Genomic DNA, 25,461 nt, shown 5'->3' on the forward strand with positions numbered 1-25,461 from the left:
ATAGTCGGGGCGGGAACTACTAACGCAGTCCGCGCGTCTGGTACGTCGGGAGGCGGATGCGGCGATGGAAATGACTGGAAAGTATACGAGGAGCTGGTCAAATGGAGAGTTAGCATGATGCAGGGTCAATCACCGACAGTCGAAAACCTGGAGAGGGTAATTAAAGAAGCGATGGAGGGAAGCAGGAGGGGTCGCCGAGATTTAAACAAGATGCCCTACTGGTATCGAGACACAAAGAAATGAATGTATAGTCATGAGAAGAAGGCTAACGAGAGCAAGGGGCAGAGCAGGAGTCGATCCTGATGTCATCGAGGAGATCGAGGAGGAGTACCGCCTACGGAAGAGGGAACTCTACAGGAAAATTCGTGCAGAAAAGAGAAGGCACTGGAGAGAACTGTGTGAAAAACTGGATGAGGACGTCTGGGGTCAAGGATACAGGATCGCCATGAAAAAGTTCCATGCGTACCCCTCGTATGAAATGCCTATGGATAAGAAGCTCGAGGTAACACGAGAGCTCTTTCCCGCGGGCAGGTGGCATGGTGTACGGAGAGACGAGGAAGCTGAGCGGGCTGTACCCTTTACCATGGATGAACTTGTCGAGGCATTGGGCGCACTCAAGACGCGCAGGTCCCCCGGTTTGGATCAGATATCACCTGAGGCGGTGAGGTGTCTAGGACGGGCGGAGCCCGCGTGGCTTCTGGAGCACATGAATGCACTGCTGGAAGCACAGACCTTTCCTGAGCCTTGGAGGACATCGCAGTTGGTACTGCTTCCCAAAACTGGGGAAAAGTATCGACCCATCTGCCTTCTTCCGTGCGTCGGTAAGCTGTATGAAAGAATGCTGCGGGGACGTATCGATGGCATGATTGAGAGGTCGGGAGGCTTGTCCCCGAGGCAGTTTGGTTTCTGTAAGGGGAGAAGCACGATTGATGCAATCGTGAGTGTATTCGACGCATTGCGCAATAGAGGGGATGAACACCGTTGGGCGGCCCTGTTGTTGTTCGATGTTAGGAATGCATTCAATACGCTGGAGTGGAACGAGGTAATGAAGGCAATGGAGGAGAGAGAGTGTCCTGGATACCTGATGAACGTGGTAGCGGAATATCTATCTGAAAGAAGAATTATGGTGGAGAAAGGCACGATCGTGGATGTGACGGCAGGTGTTCCCCAGGGATCTGTCTTGGGCCCGACGCTATGGAATCTAGCATATGACGGGATTCTGAACTGTGAATATGGAGAGGGTACGTCTCCCTTCGCATTTGCAGACGATCTCGCTGTGCTGGTAGTGGCGCGGGACGAGCCAGATCTTAAATACCGGGTACGGAAAGCAGGCGGCGTCGTGAAGAAATGGATGACACAGCATGGACTGAAACTCGCGGCAGAGAAGACCGAGGCCATCATTCTGAAGGGGAAAAGGAACAGGCAAAGTGTGGAGCTACAATGTGCAGGAGCGTGTCTAACACCCAAGAAACACGTAAAGTACCTAGGAGTGACGTTGCACCAGAATGGAAAATGGGGGGAGCACGTGCAGATGGTGACCCGGAAGGCTGCAAACAGTGCGGCTGCGTTGGGGAGGGTGATGCCCAACATTGGAGGACCCAAATCCGAATGGAGGAGGGCCTTGCACGGTGTTGTGCAGTCGATCGTCCTCTATGCAGCCGCAGTCTGGAGTGAAGCGGTAGGGATACGGGCCTACAGGGGGCTCATTACACGGGTGGACAGAACAAGTCTGCTGCGAGTGGCATGCGCCTACAGGACTGTGTCTGCCGCAGCCTTGTGGGCCATCACTGGATGTGTTCCGCTGCATGTGTTGGTAGTAGAAAGAAAAGAACTGTATGAGAGAAGAGACCTTGAGCTTACTATGGCCGAGAGAAGGCAGGAAAGAGAAAGGTCAATTGAAAGATGGCAGCAAGAATGGAACAACATGGAGCATGTGGCACAGTGGACAAAGATGTTGCTTCCTAACTTAAAAGATTGGATGGATTGTGGTCACAGGCGACTGGACTATTTCCTGACGCAGGTGCTCACAGGACACGGGTGTTTTAGAGCCTACCTCTCTAGGTTTGGAAAGGCTGACACTGACGAATGTCTATACTGCAGACACCCGGACACTGTTACACATACCATGCTAGAGTGCAACAGATGGATAGTAGAAAGAAATAGAATGGAAAGAGAGACAGGTGTGAATTTTTTTGACAGTGCGAGAAATGATTGAGAGAATGATTGAAAATAAAACTGGTTGGACTAGCATACACAACTATATCCGTGTAGTGATCAAGAAGAAAGAAGAGGAGGAAAAACTGCTGTACCAACGATAGGGGTGAGAGGGAAATATATGGCGAGTAGAAGGCAGAGGGAATAAGTTTTGACGAGAGGCGAATAAGTAAGATATATTGTATGAGACAGACTGTGGGAAAGAAGCTCTAGTAAGAAAAAGAAAGAGGAAAAAAGAGAACAAAAAAAAAAAAAAAGCCCAATCTTGGGACCAAAAAAAGGGGGAACGGGGAAAATGAAGGGCCTCCTTGCTTACAGTCTGTGGATAAATGAAGGTAAAGTGCTTCGGAAGCGATGTCGACCTTGCAGCGGCCATTCCGTTTTCGGAGCGCTGGATGACAGAGGAGGGTCTGGTTTAGCAGGTAGGCATTCGGCGTAGCCTCGGCGACGAGAGAGCGTTTTAAAGCACCTCGGGAACTATCGCTGGTACTACGAAGAATGAATCCTGCACTAAGGTCAGTCAGGCGGCGTTCTTCTGGACTGAGGTGTCTTTTGAAGATTCCGGACCCCCCTCTTTAAAGACGAAAAAAAAAAAAAAAAAAAAAAAAAAAAAAAGGTATAAAAAATACGACATATTAGTTGCAATAAATTATCAAATTGATAATATACAGTGTGTCGCATTTAAGATGAAGACATCCCTATATATCGGCTATCAAAATATATACAGATTCGAAGTTTGGCACAGTCATACAGGTTGATGGTTCACAATTTTTAAAATGGTCAACTGAAATTTAAATTTTAAACGCGGTCTACTGCGAATCCACAAACAGGGTAAATTTTCGATATGCGATTCGATTTGCTTCGCATTAGAGATATCGAAAAAAGTTATTTGGAAAAGCTGTTCCAAATATTATTATAAGCCCACATACCAAATTTTACGACAAAATTCACACTTTTAGTGTTTTTTCAGTTGTTGTAGTCAGGATCCTAAATCCTAAAATTGGCTGTCCCGAGATGAATCTCGAGACAGCCAAAAACGGTTTTTTCAATTTTTTTGTTCTTTCCGCTCAGATATTAAAAATTCTGCCTCTGCCATTCAAAAGAACGACAAAAAATACACAAAAAAAATACTATTTAAAAGTTGGCCAAATCATATTTACATAACCTAAAAAATTTTTGAAAATTTCAAAAATTTTTCCTGGGCTCATTTTTTATTACAAACATCGAAAAAAATCAGGCTGTTTTGCATTCAAAATATACATCCAAGATTTTTTAAGTTAAAATTGCGCTCACAAAAAAATAAAACCTAAAAATTCTTCTTTTCTCGATTTAAGAGGTTTTAGGACCTCTGGGAAGCTGAAAATTTGCATCAGGGCATAATTTTATATCCGTTATCGAAAACATAAGTAGCTGGACTGATCGGTGCGGGGGCATTTTTGACCATCTTATCCCGCTATAGCCTTTGTTGCCTGACTGATGCCGACCTCTTTAGGTGTGTATACAGGCAATAATAATTATAGCAATTTATTTTAGAATTTGTTTATTTTAGAAACATTTTGCTTAATGTTGATAGATTTAAGCCTATGTAACTGCTTATTCTAACCATGATGTCATACTTATAATCCGGTTTTTAGATAGAATATAATATTGTAAACCAAAAAGCTTTTGTCATAAAAATCTTGTCGGTACAATATATGAAAAATGTGGTGATAATACCCACATTCAAAGGTATTTCGCCAATGCTTATTTTTTTATGTAATAAACATTTTTATTTATACGCGGTCTAATACTGTTACAATCCGTAATAATCCTGAGAATCCTTGAAAGGCCCATTTGACACCTCCAGAAGTACGGAACAGCAGAATTGGGAAGCCAAAAAGCACGAAAGCCCGTGAGAGAACATTTTCGGCAAAATGGCCTCTTCGTTGTTCACCTTCAAACAATAACTTGATAAATTTGAATTTATTGTTCGCAGTTTCTTTCTCCGCTGGCACACTAATTAGAGAGAAAATTACGGTGTATTATTATTCCAGTTTTCATTAGTAAAGGTCTCGATTATGGATTTTGAATTAATAAATGGGGCAATATTTTTAATCTAACGATGACCATTAAAGTGAAGGAAATGTCTTGAAACGAAAAGAAATAGGGTTGAAACGAAAAATTTAATAAATGGGCTTGAACAAAAATAATTAATATAGAGATGGTAACTTAAAAAATATAAAACTAAAGATATTTTTTTTATTTTTACCAGGAATTTTTTTTCGTGACGCTTCATCTCAGGTATGTCCGATATGTCATGAAATAAATGCGCTAATAACCAGCAAAATAACGGAAAAGACCGAAAAACATAATATGTTGTGCAATAAAAAGAAATGAATCTAGTGGAGGTGGGAAATTATCAATATAAACCTATAAATCTACATCATATTGACGTAACGGAGTCCAACTGTCACATGAGAATTTTTTAAAATTCTCCTGTCACAGTGGCGGTTGCCAAACTCCTCCGATACGTCGAAAGGTACAGATTATGCCAATATTTTACTTAATAATTTTACTATAATTTTGACTTTTTAACCTGTTTCTTTTGTCTTGTTCTTTGTGATCCTGTATATCTGTTTTGTGTTGATTTTATTTATTTTAATAATTCACTGAAGGTAACTTTTACAATTGTTTATTGAAATTTGCTATTTAAATTATTAAAGCTCCAATTCATTCTCTTTTAACTTGCCACAACTGCACCCTCACTTAGGGGCTGTCCATTAACCATGTGAGGCTCGAAAGGGGGGAGGGGTCCATAAAAAATCACGATATGTCACAATACACGTGATATAGGGTGTCTTAAACCTCAAAATGTATCACCAAGAGGGGGGTTAAAAAATGACAAAAAAACCGGACGTTAAAAATGGACGGCCCCTTACATAGGATCAAACTGAGCGTACTCTGGGTTGAATAGTTGTGTTTTTTCGGTTTCGTTCATTAATTTTATTACCTAACTTTCTATAATTATGTAGTTAACATCGTAATCAACTTATTTCATTCATATCTTTTCCAGTCTCTGGTCACTGCCCTCAGTTTAAGTTTAAATGTCTAAGAGCAAATACATTTTTGTCAAAACTGCAAAACCAAAGATAACATTTATCAACTTAAATGTCCTTATGCTACCTTTTATTATCCAAATGTTGTCGGTTTCACAATTTTTTTTTTATTTATTTAAAAGTATTTTGCAATCTGTTGAGTGTAAACAATAAACAAAAGTAATGACATTGACTACGGACAAGAAGGATTTTACCTTCTGGTAAAATCAAAGTTAAATTTTTATACAGTTGTACAGGAAATAATTACATTTTATAACTACTAACTAATTAGTTCATAAGTTTACTCTAAATGTTATGTCCAGTAGTTTGAACCTCTTTAACCTGCGCTGTTCTTGGGAATTGTCTAAGAGGTCAAGTGCAAACTGGTTGTCATGATCCTACAACTTGTCAGTGTATGCAGCGCTACGTTTGTTATGATTTCTTGTACCATTAATAAATTTAATACACAAATAAAACGCAGACATGGCAGAAAACTTACAAACACAATTCTTCTTCTTCTTCTTCTTCTTGTAATAGGACTATGTCCTGTTTCTTCTGTTACAGTCTTTGCTGCGATCCGGAGCTCCAACTCTCGTACCATCGTTTTTTGGGTCTTCCTATGGGTCGCTTGGTGTTGGGCTTCTGTGTTTTCGCCCAATGCGCCATACGTTCAGGGTCCATCCGATCTACGTGGTCCCTCCACCTGCGTCGTCGCGCTCTTGTCCATCTCACTACGTCCTGAACGCCTAGCTCTCTCAATGTGTCTTCGTTTCGTACTCTATCTCTGAGTGTGATACTTCTTATGGATCTTAGGGTTTTCATCTCTGTTGTTCTCATTATCTGTTTGGTCTTTGTTGTCTCGGCCCTTGTCTCAGCTGCGTATGTCAGTACGGGTCTAACACATGTCTTATAAATGCGGACTTTGCTTTCGGTGCTCATATATTTATTCCGCCAGATTATATCCCTCAGGAAACTAGATATTCTCGCTTCTTTCATTGCCTGCTGTTTTGATTCTTGCCACAGATGCCTGTCGCTAGATATTTCCACACCTAAGTATCTGCAATCCATTACCTGTTCGATTATATGGTCGTCCACTACTAACTTACATCTAATTGGGTTCCTGGATATTACCATCGATTGGGTTTTCTCTTTGGATAGTGTCAGGTTATACTTTTCGGCGGTTATTTTGAATTTTTGTAGTAGGCGTTGTAAGTCATCTTCGTTCTCGGCTATTAAGATTGCATCATCTGCGTAGCAAAGTATTCTCATGGTTCGGTTACCCATTTTGTATCCCTGATTCATTATGTTCACACTACCTATAACTCATCAATTATTAAATTAAATAGGCATGGACTGAGGCTGTCCCCTTGTCTAATGCCTGCATTGATTTTGATTTCTTCCGTGAGCCCGTGTGTGGTTTTAATTCGTGTTTTGTTGGATCTATTGAGCTCTTTGATTATGTTTCTATATCTCTGACCTATGTTTTTCTTTTCAAGGATACTGAGCACGTCCTTTAATCGTACTCTGTCGAATGCTTGTTTCAGATCTACAAAGCATGTGAACATGGGCTTGTCGAATTCTATTGATTTCTCAACTAATTGTCGCATTATGAAAATAGCGTCTATTGTAGATCTGTTTGGGCGAAAACCCTGTTGTTCTTCCGATACACCGGCTTTCTTATATATTTTTTGGGATAGAATTTTTGTCAATAGTTTTGATGTAGAATTGAGTAGTGTAATTCCTCGGTAGTTCGTAGGATCTGTCTTTACGCCTTTCTTGTAGATTGGTATTGTTATACTCTCTCTCCATTCCTCTGGTACTGTCATGTTGTTTACAATTTTTTGGAATAATGTTGTTATCTCTTCTATTATTTTTGTACCTCCGTATTTAATTAATTCATTTGGTATATTAATTCTTCTTCTTCTTCTTCTTCTTCTTCTTCTTATACTTCTTGTTGTAGGTCTGTCGATCTGTTAATTCCGACGTTGAAGTATTTCTTGAGAAGTAGACTGCCAGCTATCTCTCCATCGTTTTGGTGGTCTCCCCGGTGGACGCGGGCCTGCTGGTTTTCCTTCTAGCGCAATTCTTGGTAGTCTGTGCTCCTCCATTCTTTTTACATGACTGAACCATTCACTTCGTCTTTTCCTGCCCCATCTGACTACATCTTGCACGCCACACTGTTCCCTGATGATGTTGTTTCGTATTATATCTCTTCTTGTCTTCCCTGCTATTGCCCTTAGTGTCTTCATTTCGGCTGTTCATAGCATGCTTTTCATTTTATTGGTGTCTTCTCTTGATTCAATGCCATAGGTCATGATAGGTTCGTTGCAAGTTTTATAAATTCTAACTTTGCTATCCATCCTCATATATGGGTTATTCCAGACCACATCTCTCAAATATCCGGACAAGACAGCGGCCTTATTATTTGTCCTCTTAGGTCTCTGGTTGGGTCATGATAACTTGATACCTCTACTTGACACCTAGATATTTGAACTGGTTTGGCTGTTTTATGGGTTTCCCATCTACCACGAGCTTGCATTTAATTGGTTCTTTCGCAATGGTAATGCATTTTGTTTTCTGCGTGGATATGTTCATGTTGAGTTGTCGACATGCTTGATAGTATTGATAAAGTTGTCTTTGTAGGTCATCCTCGTCCTCTGCAATCAGGGCTGCATCATCCGCATATAAACACAATTAAAATAAGAAAAACATCGTATCTGGGCCACCTACTTCGAAACGATAAATACTCCCTGCTATAAGTCATCATGCAAGGAAGAGTAGAGGGGAAAAGGCTTGGGAACAATTAAGAAATATTGGCTGAAGAATATCAGAGATTGGACTAACCTCAGTGTTGAACAGATATTTCCAACGTGGAATGAAGTAAACACTTCTGTTGTATGTAGGCATGTAAATTTATTGAAAATTCTTAAAATTTATCCACAAGGGAGTGGAAGTACAAAACGTTTTCGGTCAAACTGACCATCATCAGTGTAAACCTGAAAATAAGTAAACCACTAAGATTAAAAAGCAAAAGGGTGAAATTTTGACAGTTGAAAAAATAAGAAAATGTGCTTACTTACGTCCAGTGTACAAGTAATTGTAACTAGCCACTTAAATAGGTGTAAAAACCTCTAAATAACATTATTGTTACAAGAAGTTACATTATTGTTAGAAGGAAAACGATGTATTTAAATTCTGATGGATGATGGGTTAAATATACTTCTCATTTCTTCTTAAAATATATTAGTCATCAATTTTTTGCAGAATATTTCGCTTAGTTTGAATGTAATCGACATTTAGTATTGATCCTTTTAAAGGTCTTTTCAAGTACTATAAAAGTTGTAGGTATTATTATACACCTAAAATCGACCGTTTCTCTGTTATTTCAAGTTGATTACACCGATTTGAGCATGCAGCAAAAAAACAAACTATTCTTACCTACCATATCCCTCTTTCTGTTTTAACTAGAAGATTCATGAAGGAATAAATCTCCTTGTTTTTTTATAACCTACGGAAATATTTTATATAGTTTTTTGTTAGATGCATAGTTTTTAAGGTATTCACAAAAATCCGTCCGAAAAGGTGTCATTTTTCAATGAAAATGGCCAATTTTAAACTACGAATAACTCAAAAAGTATTATATTTTCAAAAAATAATTATAGAACAGTTTTTGCTCAAAATTTGGTTCTCTAGCCTCTTCCGTGGCTACTTTAACCAAACATTTTTCACTCCCCAGAAAGGGGTGGGAACCCCTCTTAAGATAAAAGCGCACATCGGCATAGGGTAGACTTTGTTTCATGATCTATTCCCTACTTACGCTTGAAAATATCAAGTAAATCGATGTAGTAGGATGAAATTCGGAGCCAAATACCCTCATTGACTGCCCTACAAGTACCTTGTTCAATTTTCGAGCAAGGATAAAATACATTCACATGTGATCTTAAAAATCTTAAGACATCGACTTTATGTCGACTACTTTTTAATATAGAATGTAACAATAATGTAATTTAGAGGTTTTTACACCTATTTAAGTGGCTAGTTACAATTACTTGTACACTGGACGTAAGTAACAACACTTTTTTATTTCTTCTACTGTCAAAATTTCACCCTTTTGCTTTTTAATCTTAGTGGTTCACTTAGTTCCAGGTTTACACTGATGATGGTCAGTTTGACCGAAAAAGTTTTGTACTTCCACTCGCTTGTGGATAAATTTTAAGAATTTTTAAAAAAATCATATGCCTACATACAACAGAAGTGTTTACTTCATTCCACGTTGTTATATTGAAGGTATACAGCCAACTACAGGGTTTACCCCTTTTTAAAGTTTTAAAGATATTTCACGTTGCAAAAGATAGAGAAGCGTTTAAAGAAGTGATCGCCAACCTTCGTTAAAAGACGGCACCCGAAGAAGTTTACTGTTACCGGGACCTGATGATGCTGTGTATATTATAGACAGCGAAACCGGTCGTCCGCAGTAATTAATAACATATTGTGAGTACGTCTCTTTTACTTATTTCATTCATCATGAACTCACATATTATGCAACACATTTATCATCATTCCCTTTGCCTTATTCCTATGCAGGGTCGGCTTCCCTAATTGCATTTCTCCACACAATTCTATCTTGGGTCATATCAATATTAATCCCCTTTACCAACATGTCCTGCCTAATCGTCTCCCCCTACGTCTTCTTTGGCCTTCCTCTCCTAATCCTTCCAGGAATCTACACTTCAGCAATTCTTCGTATTGGGTGATTAACGTCTCGACGTTGAACATGACCAAACCATCTCAACCTGTGCTCTCTCATTTTGGCATCAATTGGTGCTAGACCTAGAATTTCCCTAATAAACTCATTTTTAATTTTATCCTTTTTTGTCACTCCACCCATCCATTTAAGCATTCTCATTTCCGCCACAGGCATTCGTTATTCCTCTTTCTCTTTCACTGACCAACATTCAGTTCCGAACATCATAGCCGGCCTTATGGCTGTTTTAGAGAATTTTCTCTTTAACTTCATTGGAATTTTCCTGTCACACAGCACACCACTCGCTTCCTTCCACTTCATCCATCCAGCCCTAATTCTACTGCATGCATCTCCATCTTTTTCTCCATTACTCTGTAATACCGATCCCATGTAGTTAAAATTATTGCTTTTTAAAATCAGTTCACCATCCAAAGATACCATTTTTTTGTAGTAACTCAATCTTTAAATGAGCAATCCAAATACTCTGGCTTTGTCCTATTAAGTTTTAAACCTTTTTCCTCGAGAGCTTGTCTCCACTGTTCCAGTTTTTGTTCTAAGTCTGTTTCATTATTTCCTACTAACACGACATCATCAGCATACATTAAGCACCATGGAATGTTACCCTGTAGTTTCGATGTTATCTGGTCCAAAACTAATGAGAATAAATACGGACTAAGTACCGAGCCTTGGTGCAATCCTACTTTCACCTGAAATTTATCAGTCTCTCCCACCAGAAGTGCCCACCACAGAATCTCTCGAGGAACTATATCATATGCTTTCTCAAAATCAATGAATACCATATGAGCGTTATTATATTATGCAACACATTCAACATTTTAAAAAGAAGCCATTTTAAAAGCATTTTCATTTATTTTACTTTCCTTTGGGATAATTGAAAGTTTTCCGTTAATTTTAACCCGCTTCTACGCTGGAAAATACCGGGTGTCCACTTATATTTTCCCCCATTTTAACTGCCTATAACTTCTAAACGGCTCAAGATAGAAATATGCGGTTTTCGCTGAAATGTTTTATTTTAGTAAAAGTTTTGTCTGAATGAATTGAACTTTTTATATTTCTTTCAAATATGAAAATAAAAATGGCGGATTTTTGAAAAAAAACGTTGTTGACTTTTTTTAATGGAACACCCAGTATATTTTTTTGTAAATTGAAAGAAATGTCATTCACCTATCCAGCGATATAAAGTTTTTCAAAATCGGTTGTCAAATCACTGAGTAATTAATTTTTAAAATGAGAGGTGCAACGTGGATATCACATACCTAAATACCATAACGAAGCAAATTGATATTATGTTATGTGATTTCCACATTGCATCTCTCAATTTAAAAATTAATTTCTCAGTCATTTGACAACCGATTTTAAAAAAATTTATATCGTTGGATAGGTAAATGACCGTTTTTTTTTTTTCAAGTTATAAAAAAATATACTGGGTGTTTTAATAAAAAAAGTCAACAACTTTTTTTATAAATCCGCCATCATTTTTTATTTAAAAGCGATATAAAAAATAGTCATTTACTTAAAAACATGAAAAAATGGTCATTTACCTATCCAGCGATATAAATTTTTTTAAAATCGGTTGTCAAATGACTGAGCAATTAATTTTTAAAATGAGAGATGCAATGTGGAAATCACATAACATATGGGCCATTCCACGAACATACGCCTGTTTTGGATTACTTCGACAACGAATATTTTACTGTGCAAAATAAGAAGAACGAAAGTAAATTGCAAATTACATTGTTGTTTATTAAAATAATTATTAGCGCCATTTACTTTCGTACTTCTTATGTTGCACAGTAAAATATTCGTTGTCGAAGTAATCCAAAACAGGCGTATGTTCGTGGAATGGCCCATAATATCAATTTGCTTAGTTATGTAATTTAGGTATGTGGTATCCACGTTGCACCTCTCATTTTAAAAATTAATTACTCACTGATTTGACAACCGATTTTGAAACGATTTATATCGCTGGACAGATGAATGACCTTTCTTTCAATTTACAAAAAAATATACTGGGTGTTCCATTAAAAAAAGTCAACACCGTTTTTTTCAAAAATCCGCCATTTTTATTTTCGTATTTAAAAGCGATATAAAAAATTCAATCCATTCAGACAAAACTTTTACTAAAATAAAACATTTCAGCGAAAACCGCATATTTCTATCTTGAGCCGTTTAGAAGTTATAGGCAGTTAAAATGGGGGAAAATATAAGTGGACACCCGGTATAAAAAGTATTTATTGTGTTCCAAAGAGTGGCATATATCCGAAACTACGTTAAGGATAACCCAAAGCGCGTTGGATCGTGCCTAACATGAGCGGTTAACGGACTGGAAAATTTGGGACCAGCTTTGGGAGGTGATAATTAAATTGGATAGGAACGCAAATGCACATTAGTATTTTCGGCCCGAGGTCCATGAGAGTCTTTTAAGCTAACGATCCTTGACAATTTGACTTATTAATGTTGTCTAAACAATACAAAATCTTAAACGATCCCAAATAGGCCTGTATCCCGCGTATAAAAAAAAAGTTTGTTAACAGCAAGCTCAAAATTTGTTGATACCTTAACGGTGTCTCGTCGGACAAACTTTGATGTATGGGAACACTGGAACAGGAGAAGTTTTAATTGTGGAACAGGTTACAGGTTTTGAACGTCAGACTACGAAAACGTCCCGTATATTTTGTCTGACAGAACTTCCAATTGATTTGTTAACCTTTCATTAAACTCTCATGCAAAAATTAGACTGCTCTTTACTATTACTATACAGTCGGAAAAATGAAAGAATACCCATGAACGAACATATAAAACACGCTGTATTTTCCTGTCACCGTGTCACAAAGAAAATTGCCCAGCGCAAGTCCATGTAATAATAATTATTACATGGACTTGCGCTGGCCAATTTTTTGTATGACACGGTGACAGGAAAATACAGCGTGTTTTATATGTTCTTTCATGGGTATTCTTTCATTTTTCCTACTGTAAATCCTGTTATTTTGTCCGATAAAGTTTTTCCGACTAGACACCGTAAAGGTATTAACAAATTTTTTTTGGTACGCGGGATCCAAACCTAAAATGTATCATTGAAAGAAATAAATAGAATTTTTGAATAATATTTTGTACATGGGACAAGCCCACAGTGTACTATATATAGTGTCCCAAAAGTAGCGGAACGGTCGAATATTTCGCGAACTGAACATCCGACCGAAAAACTGAAAAATACGCATTCAATAATTTTAAAAAATCTATGGAATGACATAAAACACCACCCCGCATTCCACCCCCAGGAGGTGGGGTTGAAGGTAACTTTAAAATCTTAAGCAGAAACCCCCAGTTTTTATTGCTCCGCGGATAAGTAATTAAGAAGATAAAGGCATAGAGCGCTTCACGCTGACCTAGTTTTTTGCATTCAATTAGGGTACCACATGGAATCTTATTACCCAGGATTCCATTGTGAAAAGCATTTGGCTACGATAGTTGTGCCCCCATCGCGCATCAGCGTGCTATGGGGGGAAAGGGATGGCCTGGGGCATTAGAGCGAGGTGGAGTGATCCCTGTTTTTTACTCGGGTCAAAACACCTCGCCCCAATTAATTGTTACACCCGAATGTACTTTTTCGATAGGGTGGACATTTCCCACAGGTCGGGTTGAATCAAATTGCTTGCTAGTTTTTATTGCAGGTTTGGATTCCTCACGCTAAAGTAAGGAACTTTGATTCGAGATATTTTTTAGAATTGTGGATAGATGGCGCTATAATCGGAAAAAACGATTTATAGTGATACCACAGGTAAGTTATAGAAATGGTCTAATATCTCGAGAAATACACTTCCAAATGAAAAACCAAAAAATACTTGTTTAATATTTTTCAAAAACCTATCGAACAACATCAAACATTACCCTTCACCCCATCCCATGTAGGTGGAGTGGGGGGTAACTTTAAAATCTTAAATGGGAACCCCCATTTTTTATTGCAGATTTGGATTCCTCATTAAAAAATAATTAACATTTGTTCAAAACACTTTTTAGAACTGTTGATAAATGGCGCTATAATGGGAAAAATACGATTTATTAGCGCCATCAATATTCCTAAAAATTGTTTCGAATAAATGTTACTTACTCTTTCATGAGGAATCCAAAACTGAAATAAAAACGGGGGGTTTCTATTTAAGAATTTAGAGTTACCCCCCACCCCACATCCAGGTTGTGGACGGGGGGTTGCGTTTGATGTCATTCGATAGGTTGTTGAAAAATATTAAATACGCGTTTTGGGGTTTTTTATTTCAAAATTTATTTGTCAAGATATTAGATCGTTTCTATAATTTACCTATGGTATCACGATAAATAGTTTTTTCCGACTACAGCGCCATCTATCAATAATTCGAGAAATGACTCGAATAAAAGTTATTTACTTTTACATAAGGGATTCAAATCCGTAATAAAAATTGGGTGTTTCCATTTAAGATTTTAAAGCTACCCCACACCCTACCTCCAGGGGAGGAGTAAGGGGTCGTATTTTGTGTCGTTCCATATATTTTTGAAAATTATTGAAAACGTATTTTTCAGTTTTTCGATCGGACGTTCATTTCGTAAAATATTCGACCGTTCCGCTACTTTTGGGACACCCTGTATAATAAAAATTACGTTTTTTAGTTTTTGATGTTTATCTTCATTGGGACCAGATATTCAGCGGGTGGGACGGCACCGACTTTGTTTAAAATATCTCTTTTGTCGTTTCCCCATTACTGAGGATCGTGATTTCTTCCAATATTTCTAACAATGTTTCTCCATTGGTCTCTATCTTTAGCTGCTCTAAGAGCTTCGCAGAATGAGTTTCGAGCTGAATTCTTAATTTGATGGGACCATCTAATTGGTTTTTTTTTTAATTTATTAAACACCAATAAGATGCTTAAGGACATTACAATCTGATCAAATAATGTGATCAATGAGCAACTTATTTCTAACCTAAATTACTACTAAAAAACTTAAGACTAAGGACAAACTCGATAGTACCCCTGTACTCGAGACTGATCGTCCTCTTGATCTTCTCCCCGGAACGTTTTTAGAAACAATTAATCTCTCCAAACTATCGTCACCTCTGCGAACCACGTGACTGAAGAATTGCAGAATTCGTTGCAGACATATTGTGGACAGCCTTTTTTTAATCTCGAGTTGGTTTAGAATCGAAACATTTGTTCTAGGAGCTGACCAAGGTATGCGCAGCATTTTTCTCCAGCACCACATCTCAAAGGCATCAATTATTTAGCGCTCGCGTGCGCGAAGAGTCCAAGTCTCTGCCCCGTATAGAAATGTTGAGAATACAACGGCATTCACCAGTCTCATCTTGATATTTTGTGAGATAAATATGTCTTTCACATCCTATAATCATATGACTGCTGATACATTTTGACTCAATAGCCAAATATGGCAGTGAAGTCTGGGTTTGTACCTCTGAATTAGAGCAGATATTCGTACTTCAAAAAAGAGCTATTAGGATAATGTATAAAATGAAATTTAGAGATTCTTGTAGAGGCATCTTTAGACAAAACAATATTCTTACAATTCCTGGTAGGTATATATTTTCGTGTATAATGTATTTACATTGCAAAATTTATGAATTCAATAAATTTCAGTTTAGCCATGTTTATTTAACAAGATTCAGAGACAATCACTTTATGCTTCCACAACATCGTTCTGTTTTGTTGGAAGGTAGCACACATTATGCAGCCATAAGTTTCTTTAACAAATTGCCAATAGATATACGAATGAATTTACATCAGCCAAACTTTCGGAGGTGTGTACATCAATACATTTGTGAGCTAGAGCCATATTCTAAAAATAACTTTTAAGTATGTTTTGTCGTATTTATTAATTTATATACATTTGTATGTCTGTATCTTTGACTTGTCTCATACATGTACTTTGTACAATGTCGCATGTGATAAATTTGACTTGATACAATCATTTAACTGTTTTCTAACTATTTTCTTCTTGTTAACGACCACAGTTACAGTTGCATAACCAGAGTTAACACCAATTTCAGTTATTAATTCTTTTGATCCAAAATAGAAATCTTTAATAAATATAAATAAAACATTAAAACCGTTACTTACATATTAAAAATTAAAAATTAAATAGATGACATTACTTTTTATTCCACTTTACAAACAAAATATCAAACACACATTTGTTGGCTGTCTTTCGCCACTTTTCGCTCTACCCTCAAGAACTTGCCTTGCCCATATACTTGTTAACGTATGCAGTATTGTCCGTCTATCCAATCAAATCACCATTAGTATAATTTGAACAGTAGGTATATCAAGTTATTGAAAACTATAGAAATAACTCCTTGCAACGGCATCATTTAGTTTACTTGTAACCGTTGACCTGATGATGTTCTGCATATTGTAGGCGAAACCGGTCGTCGGAAGTTAAACAATAAGAATGATTGCGAGTACGTCTGTTTTTTACTTCATTCATTTAAAGGTTAATCTTATAAAAAATATACAGGGTGAGTCATGAGGAACTGTACATACTCCTACCTCGTATAGAGGCTCCTATGGGGAATAACAAATGACCATTAAAAAGTGTCTGCTCCCATTGTTTAATAATATACAGGGCGAGTTTCGCATTTTGACAGAAATTTTTATTCGTCATAATTTTTGAACGGTCAGATCGATGTGTCTCTTATTTTGGTCAATCGTTACACTATTATCACCTAATCAACTGATTTAGTCAAACTAGAAAAAAAATCAGGTCCGGCTTTAAAAGATTAGTTCGTTTGGGTCTTAGAAAAAATTTCACCCTGTATACGCTTTTTAAAAACTCTAATATGAATTTTACAAATTAGACAAATAGACAATTAAAATGACATTTTTTTCCCACACGACTACTTAATTTTTTATAAAAAAATCAAATTTGACTATGAATTAAAAGTTTGGTAAAGTGAACCATAGATTTAAAAAAAATAACTTTTATTACAAAAAATAATTTTTTTTAAACAAATATTTAATTTATGTTACCACCCAATCAACTGATTTATTTAAACTAGAAAAAAATCAGGTCCGGCTTTAAAAAATTAGTTCGTTTGGGTCCTAGAAAAAATTTCGCCGTGTATACGCTTTTTGAAAACTCTAATATGTATTTTACAAATTAGACAAATAGGCAATTAAAATGGCATATTTATTTTTTCCCCACACGATTACTTAATTTTTTATTAAAAAATCAAATTTGTCAAAATCGGAATTTTAACCTAAAAATGAAAAAAAAAATGAAATCACGGTAACTCGCTACAACTCTGTTCCATTTTAATATTTTTTTTCTGAAATTTTTACAGCACATATCTCTTATCATTGTGAAGACTATGAGAATTGTTGTAGACTTTCAGTCTTCTTCTCGTAAAAGTTATGAATTTTTAAAAATAAAAGGTGCAGATTCGTGAATTGCAAAGTTAAATCGCAAAAATTAAGTGAAAAAATTTAAAATTTATCTATTTGATCACGTCTATGTTAAACTATAGCGTCCAAAGAGAAGTGTATGGGGAGTTTTAGACCTAGACGTGTTATAGAAAAAAAATTGTGAAACTTTTAATTTTAAAAAACGGTGTTTAATTTTTTTATTTTTATGGTAACATTGCGATTTTGACAAATTTGATTTTTTAATAAAAAAATTAAGTACATAATCGTGTGGGGAAAAAATAAATATGCCATTTTAATTACCTATTTGTCTAATTTGTAAAATTCATATTAGAGTTTTCAAAAAGCGTATACAGGGTGAAATTTTTTCTAAAACCCAAACGAACTAATTTTTTAAAGCCGGACCTGATTATTTTCTAGTTTGAATAAATCAGTTGATTGAGTGGTAACATAAATTAAATATTTGTTAAAAAAAATTAATTTTTTTAAATCTATGGTTCACTTTACCAAACTTTTAATTCATAGTCAAATTTGATTTTTTTATAAAAAATTAAGTAATCGTGTGGGGAAAAAAATAAGTATGCCATTTTAATTGCCTATTTGTCTAATTTGTAAAATTATTATTAGAGTTTTCAAAAAGCGTATACAGGGTGAAATTTTTTCTAAGACCAAAACGATCTAATTTTTTAAAGCCGGACCTGATTTTTTTCTAGTTTGACTAAATCAGTTGATTAGGTGGTAATAGTGTAACGACGAATAGTCAACGAATAGTGACCAAAATAAGAGACACATCGATCTGACCGTTCAAAAATTATGACGAATACAAGTTTCTCTCAAAATGCGAAACTCGTCCTGTATATTATTAAACAATGGGAGCAGACACTTTTTAATGGTCATTTGTTATTCCCAATAGGGGCCTCTATACGAGGTAGGAGTATGTACAGTTCCTCATGACTCACCCTGTATATAAAATACACATTGAGAGATTTGAGTGAAATATACGTTTGTTAAATACACCTAATTGAATTTTTATCTTAAATCTGTAATTAAGAGAAAAGTTGACAGTCCTTTTATCAGTTTCATCCCCGGCAATTAAATTCGTCCTGCAAAAATATCACTAACCAAACAAAAAGTGGCCGTAAAATCCCATAATCCCCTTGTTTTCCATTAGGAGAAATGTCTGGATGAACAAAGATCTCTTATCTAGCTTAGTCGCTGGAACAAAAAGTTTAGTTGGCCGATGTTTTGATGAATTGCCAACAAGCACGAAAAAGTTGAGTGGAAAACAGTTCCATTAAATTTACATATAGGCCTAAGCTGGCTCTAAGTAATCAATATGGCCGCGTTGGTTGTTACCTCGACCGACCTGGGGAAAATTCTATTTCGGTGTTTGGAAATTTTTATGACATGCTCACCTGCACTGGGATTTTTATCGGCTTTACTATATGGAACAACGTTTTTTGTTTTTATTAGATGTTGTTCAACCTGTGTATACAAAATACTTCAAATTGTTCTACAAAATAACAAATTTGGTTACAGAGTAATAATTTTATGCAGTATTTATTTTAATATTCAGATTTGAAACAATAATTGATTTAACGTTAACGGGAGTAATAGGCCTGGATACCGCGTACCAAGAAAAAGGTATATTCAAATGGGAAATAAGCCACAATTTTACCTAAAAATGATTTTATTAACGTTTCGACGCCCAAGTCGGGTGTCGTTTTCAAAATACAAAATAATACTAAATAAACAAAAATGTTGTTGCTTAGTAAAAAATTCTTCTAATAATTTATTTAATCTGACTCATTTATATCGGCAATTCAGACACGTATTATACATTTTAAAGTAGACGACTTTAAAATGATATTGCCAATGTTGAAGAGTTGCGTTCCTGGGACGACTTTACTAAAAGATAGTTCATTCGATTACATGAAATCAATCCCAACTCAAGAATATCCGCCACAAAAAATCATAGCATGTGATCTGTCTTTAAAATGACAACCAAATGCAACGGTGGCACTGAAATTCTCGCGTTAGAGATTCCATAGTAAATCACGAGGGAAAACCAGGAAAAACCTCGTGATACTATCCCGACATCGTAAGTATTTGGGTTTACATTTAGTTTACTCTCAAAACTAATACCAAATTCTGACTTGATATTTTAAATTTTAAATAATACTAAAATACTAAATATGTACTAACTCGATATGTTACTGATTTACTAATTGTGGTATTTTCTTTCTATTGACTTCCTCCTTTAATATGGGTAACCACATCCTACTGCATTCTACCGAGGAATTTGCGACACAATTGGTTTCATTTAGCATAATTAGAGCCGCTTCTTTGATTTTTCTCTTTTTACTATCTGCTTCTTTTAGGACTATACTTGAATCTCTCCACTGAACTCTATGTTCATTATCCCATGCGTGTTGACATATTTGAGATCTATCAAATTCTCTATTTTTTATATAAGACTGATGTTCATTTACTCTAACGTCTAATGGTCTTGACGTTTCACCTATATAAAATTGTTCGCATTCACAAGGTATTTTATAAATACAATTCTTTGTTCTTTCTTGTTCACTGTTAGGTTTAGTTTTAGATAGAATAGATCTCAATGTGTTTGTTGTTTTGAATGTTGTTGATATGTTGAATTTATTTCCTATTGTTTTAAGTTTCTCGGATAATCCTTTTACATATGGTATTGATATTTTCCTCGTATTATTTCTTGTGAATGTTGTAGGATCCCGTTCTAAGTTGTTCTGTTCCATTCGATCCAATCTTGACAATTCCTTATTTATAAATTATGCTAAATGAAACCAATTGTGTCGCAAATTCCTCGGTAGAATGCAGTAGGATGTGGATACCCATATTAAAGGAGGAAGTCAATAGAAAGAAAATACCACAATTAGTAAATCAGTAACATATCAAGTTAGTACATATTTAGTATTTTAGTATTATTTAAAATTTAAAATATCAAGTCAGAATTTGGTATTAGTTTTGAGAGTAAACTAAATGTAAACCCAAATACTTACGATGTCGGGATAGTATCACGAGGTTTTTCCTGGTTTTCCCTCGTGATTTACTATGGAATCTCTAACGCGAGAATTTCAGTGCCACCATTGCATTTGGTTGTCATTTTAAAGACAGATCACATGCTATGATTTTTTGTGGCGGATATTCTTGAGTTGGGATTGATTTCATGTAATCGAATGAACTCTCTTTTAGTAAAGTCGTCCCAGGAACGCAACTCTTCAACATTGGCAATATCATTTTAAAGTCGTCTACTTTAAAATGTATAATACGTGTCTGAATTGCCGATATAAATGAGTCAGTTTAAATAAATTATTAGAAGAATTTTTTACTAAGCAACAACATTTTTGTTTATTTAGTATTATTTTGTATTTTGAAAACGACACCCGACTTGGGCGTCGAAACGTTAATAAAATCATTTTTAGGTAAAATTGTGGCTTATTTCCCATTTGAATATACTTGATTATTAAAATGCCACAAGAAAATAGCTTCAGAACAACAAAAAAAAAGGTAATTAATGGCAATCTGAAAATTTGTTAATACCTTAACGATATCTAGTCGGACAAACTCTGATGTATGGGAACACTGGAAAAGGAGAAGTTTTAATTTTGGAACGTGTCATCCTGACAAGTATATGATTGTTAAAACTAGCAGGTTGTTTTTAAGTTTATTCAATAGCAAACTTTATATAATATATGAAAAAATATTTGTCCGAAAAATAAGTTAATAAGTCCAACATGTAGAACATCTCTTATGACAGGAATAATTATATTGGTGGTAAATAGTAATCTGATTTTTGCATGAGAGCTTATAGTCTAAGGGCTAGAGCCGAAAAATGAAAATTGGTGACTAGTTAGAGCATACCGCAAGAAATGAAACTGATTTGGTGACAACTTGCACTTTTGCCCTGGGGTGGACACCACCCCTTCTCGGGGGTGAAAACTATTTTATTAAAAACAACCCCACAAATCGATAGAGGGACAAATTTTAAGTAAAATTTGTTATATCATATTATTAAAATAAATCAATACTTTTTGAGTTATTAAAGATAAAAGATTTGTCTGGTTAAAAGCACATGCGTGAAGTTACGGATGATAAAAAGAACATATTAATTAATTGTATGTTATTAAAATATTATTTTTATATTGTTTCGATATTATAAATTTGGCAAAAGTGTATTCGAATATGTCAAAAATGTACCCATTATTGGACACTCCCAGTTTCTGAACATATTCAGTTTATATTGATAGAAAAAATTCAATTAAGTATCGAAATAATATAAAAATAATATTTTACTAACACACAATTAATTAATATGTTCTTTTTATCATCCGTAACTTCACGCATGTGCTCTTAAATAGACAAATCTTTGATCTTTAATAACTCAGAAAGTATTGATTTATTTTAATAACATGATATAACAAAGTTTACTTAAAATTTGTCCCTCTATCGATTTGTGGGATTATTTTTAATAAAATAGTTTTCACCCGCGAGAAGGGGTAGTATCCACCCCCAGGGTAAAAGTGCAAGTTGGCACCAAATCAGATTTATTTCTTGAGGTATGTTCTAACTAGTCACCAGTTTTCATGCAAATCGATGGAGGTTTAAAAAAATAGGAGGTGAAAACCTTTAATGACTACACTAACTTTCCCCTTTCATCCCTTATTGCTACTTCCTGTATCCACTGAGGTGTCAGCCTAAAAGGGGTCATAATTATCAATATACAATAGACACAATTCACATGCTAAACTCCATATTACTTATGACGATGATTTTTCGGCTCTAGCTCTCCGTCTATTAATGAAAGGGTAACAAATCAATTGGAAGTTTAGTCCGACAAAATACATAAGACGTTTTCGTAGTCTGACTTTCCAAAATTTTAACCTGTTCCACAATTAAAACTTCCCCTACTCCAGTGTTTCTGTACATCAAAGTTTGTCCGACTAGACACCGTTAAGCCATTAATAAATTTTCAGCTTGCTAATAATCAACTTTTTTTGGTACGCTGGATCCAGGTCTATAAATTTGTAGTAATTTTTCATTTAAAAAATATACTATTAACACAGGTTTAAAATCAATTTATTTAACAGGAACTCGTTACAATACGTTTAACTCAATAACAACAATAAACTTCAAATTTTTAATTACAACTGTTCTAGAAGTGTCAAAACCATATAGGCCTGGATCCAACGTACCAAAAAAGTTAATATTAATTAATATTAATTAATCTTGACATACATCGTATAAGATGGATAAAATTTGATACCTGATTATTTACATAGTCTAAAGTTTTAGACCATGCAAAATTTTTATGAAGAATAACTTTTTTTCGTAAAATTATTAATAAAAAAGTTTTCCAAATATGTCCAACTTAGTAGACACGCTGTATAGAAAGTACAGTAATTAGGCAAATATGACCTTATTCTATTTTTTTAATCTACCGTTTTACAGATGTAAATGAAAAAATAAGCTTGACATAAATACCATGCATGTCATTTCGCTGCGAATGAATTCGGAAATAAAAAGAATAGCAGATATAAGCCAGCAACACGAAATAAATGATTGTAGATATAAACCACTTGTAACTCGACAGATACCAGATGTGAATCTTCCACTGTTTTATACGTTTTTACCTAACAGAAAAATACTTGTTAATTTAAGCTCTATTAACCAGAAAAATATTGTTTTTTAAGATTAAATGTGTTCCAATAGTTTTTATTTAGAGAAATGTCGCATCAACAATAGGTTATTAGCGACTACATAAGATAAGTGTATAGATACATTATGTACCTATTTAACTTTTAACTACCCGCGCATCAAGTTATAACATAACTACACGCGTGGCGTACTTTGTACGCCACAAGAAAATACACTTAAAAACAGTGGATTTGTTTAATTTTTTTTTTGAAAAAATACACTTAGTTGTTTGTCATAAACCTTATTCGGCATCAGTGAATACTTGGAGTTCCTTTTCAGTAAGCCAATTGGGATTTATAACTGGAATCATGGAATAACTGGATTCCATGATAAATAAAATTACTAATAAAAAATTTTTTTAAAATGTGATTTTTACAGGAGAAAAAGTATTGTTTACAAAGAAAAATATATTTTTTGCCGTAATGACTAAAAAACAATTAAAATATGTACTTATATTACGACTTATAGTAATATAATCCTGGGGTATATTGTCCACTACCGGAAACAACAAATAATAAAATGTAAATTACGATCTTTCCAGAACGCCGATTATAACGAAACTAAAACCAAATTGTAAAGCACATTCCAGTGATAGGTTAGAAAAATAAGCAGGGTCAAAAATTAAATTTTTAAATATATTTCCAGTAGAATTCTTATATCTGCGTACAAAGTACGCCAGCGCGTTAGTTAAAGGTTAAGATAGTTAAACATCTATCCAAAAAACTTTTACTGTCTAGTAACGCTGATAATATTGCATTCGTCATCAGGTACATATTTAACCTGATAATCATGTATACACTATATAAAAAATAGATCCCATGTTACCTGTGTAACTTCTTCTTCTTCTACTTCTTCTTCTGGTAGCACTACAACCCGGGCTGGGTCTTGACTGATTGCACAACTCGCTTCCACCTCGAACGGTGGTCCATGATAGTTGGGTCAGTGGGTAGCCCCATCTTAGTAATCTTAAATCTTAAGAAGTTCACAAGAAGCTTGGGACAATATAGCGAAATCGTGGTATATGATCAAAAAATGCTGAAAAACTTCCTTTCAAAGATTCGTACTCTATAACCAACAAATTTAACCTGCAATTAACCAAAGACGATGAAATATCTAATGAATTTGCAAACACCAAGTGTCCAGTTTTAAGCTCAACCTGAATACGAGGCCTAATGTGACGACAGAGAAGAAAATGGGGTATACGATATCATCTATGAAACAGACAGTGAACAACTTAAACTACAAGTATTGTTTTTTTTTATATTTGACCAACGAATGTTAAATAATATTTAATTTCGATCCTAAATTAAAAGGTAAGTTTTACTGTCAAATAGTATAGAGTGATGAGCGCGCTAATAACCGGCAAAATAGCGCAAAAGATGGAAAACATAGTACATTGCGAGACAAAAGAGATGGAACTAGTGGAGGTGGAAATGATTGTTATAAACGTATAAATTAACATTATATTACAGAGTTTCCCACTTTTAGACGACCGTGACAGGAGTATTTTATAAAATTCTTCTGTCACAGTGACAGTTGTCATACTCCTCTGATACGCCTAAAGATGGGAAACTATGTAATATAATGTTAATTTGTACGTTTATAACGATGATTTCCATCTCCACTAGTGTCATCTCTTTTTGTTTCGCAATGTATTATGTTTTCCATCTTTTGAGCTATTTTGCCGGGTATTAGCACGCTCATCACTGTATTATTCAACGAGCAGGTAATGATGGCTATATTGCTCACAATGATGAAGTTTGCGACACGAGCCGTAGGCGCGTGTCGTAATTCATCAGAGTGAGTAATAGCCATTACACGCGAGTAGAATACTATACTTTTTCTACGACTTTTTTTAAATTTAATTAGTAAAAAAATAATTATCAACTACTCGAGATTTAAATTATAATAATTTACAAAAACACCTAAATGCTGTTTACCCCTACCCCTAGTACGTTGCTGAATAATTAGTTGCCGACTACGAAATTCTTATGTATTGTAAACATACAACAAGAAATAGTTAAACCAGATTCTACTCGTTTCCAAAAAATTATGGGCATAGATTTGTACCTACCGTCAATGAATCTAATAAATAGGAAATGGCTATTATCGATGGACGTACCTATTTCATAAAGTTATAATGAATATTTACATTTAACCATACATAATATAATAATATAACTGTGTATACAGCCGCTAATAACCGGCAAATTACCTCAAAAGATGGAAAACATAGGTAATACATTGCAAAACAAAAAGAGATGAAACTAGT

This window comes from Diabrotica virgifera, chromosome 4, assembly GCF_917563875.1.
Source record: "Diabrotica virgifera virgifera chromosome 4, PGI_DIABVI_V3a".
Classification (NCBI taxonomy): Eukaryota; Metazoa; Arthropoda; class Insecta; order Coleoptera; family Chrysomelidae; genus Diabrotica; species Diabrotica virgifera.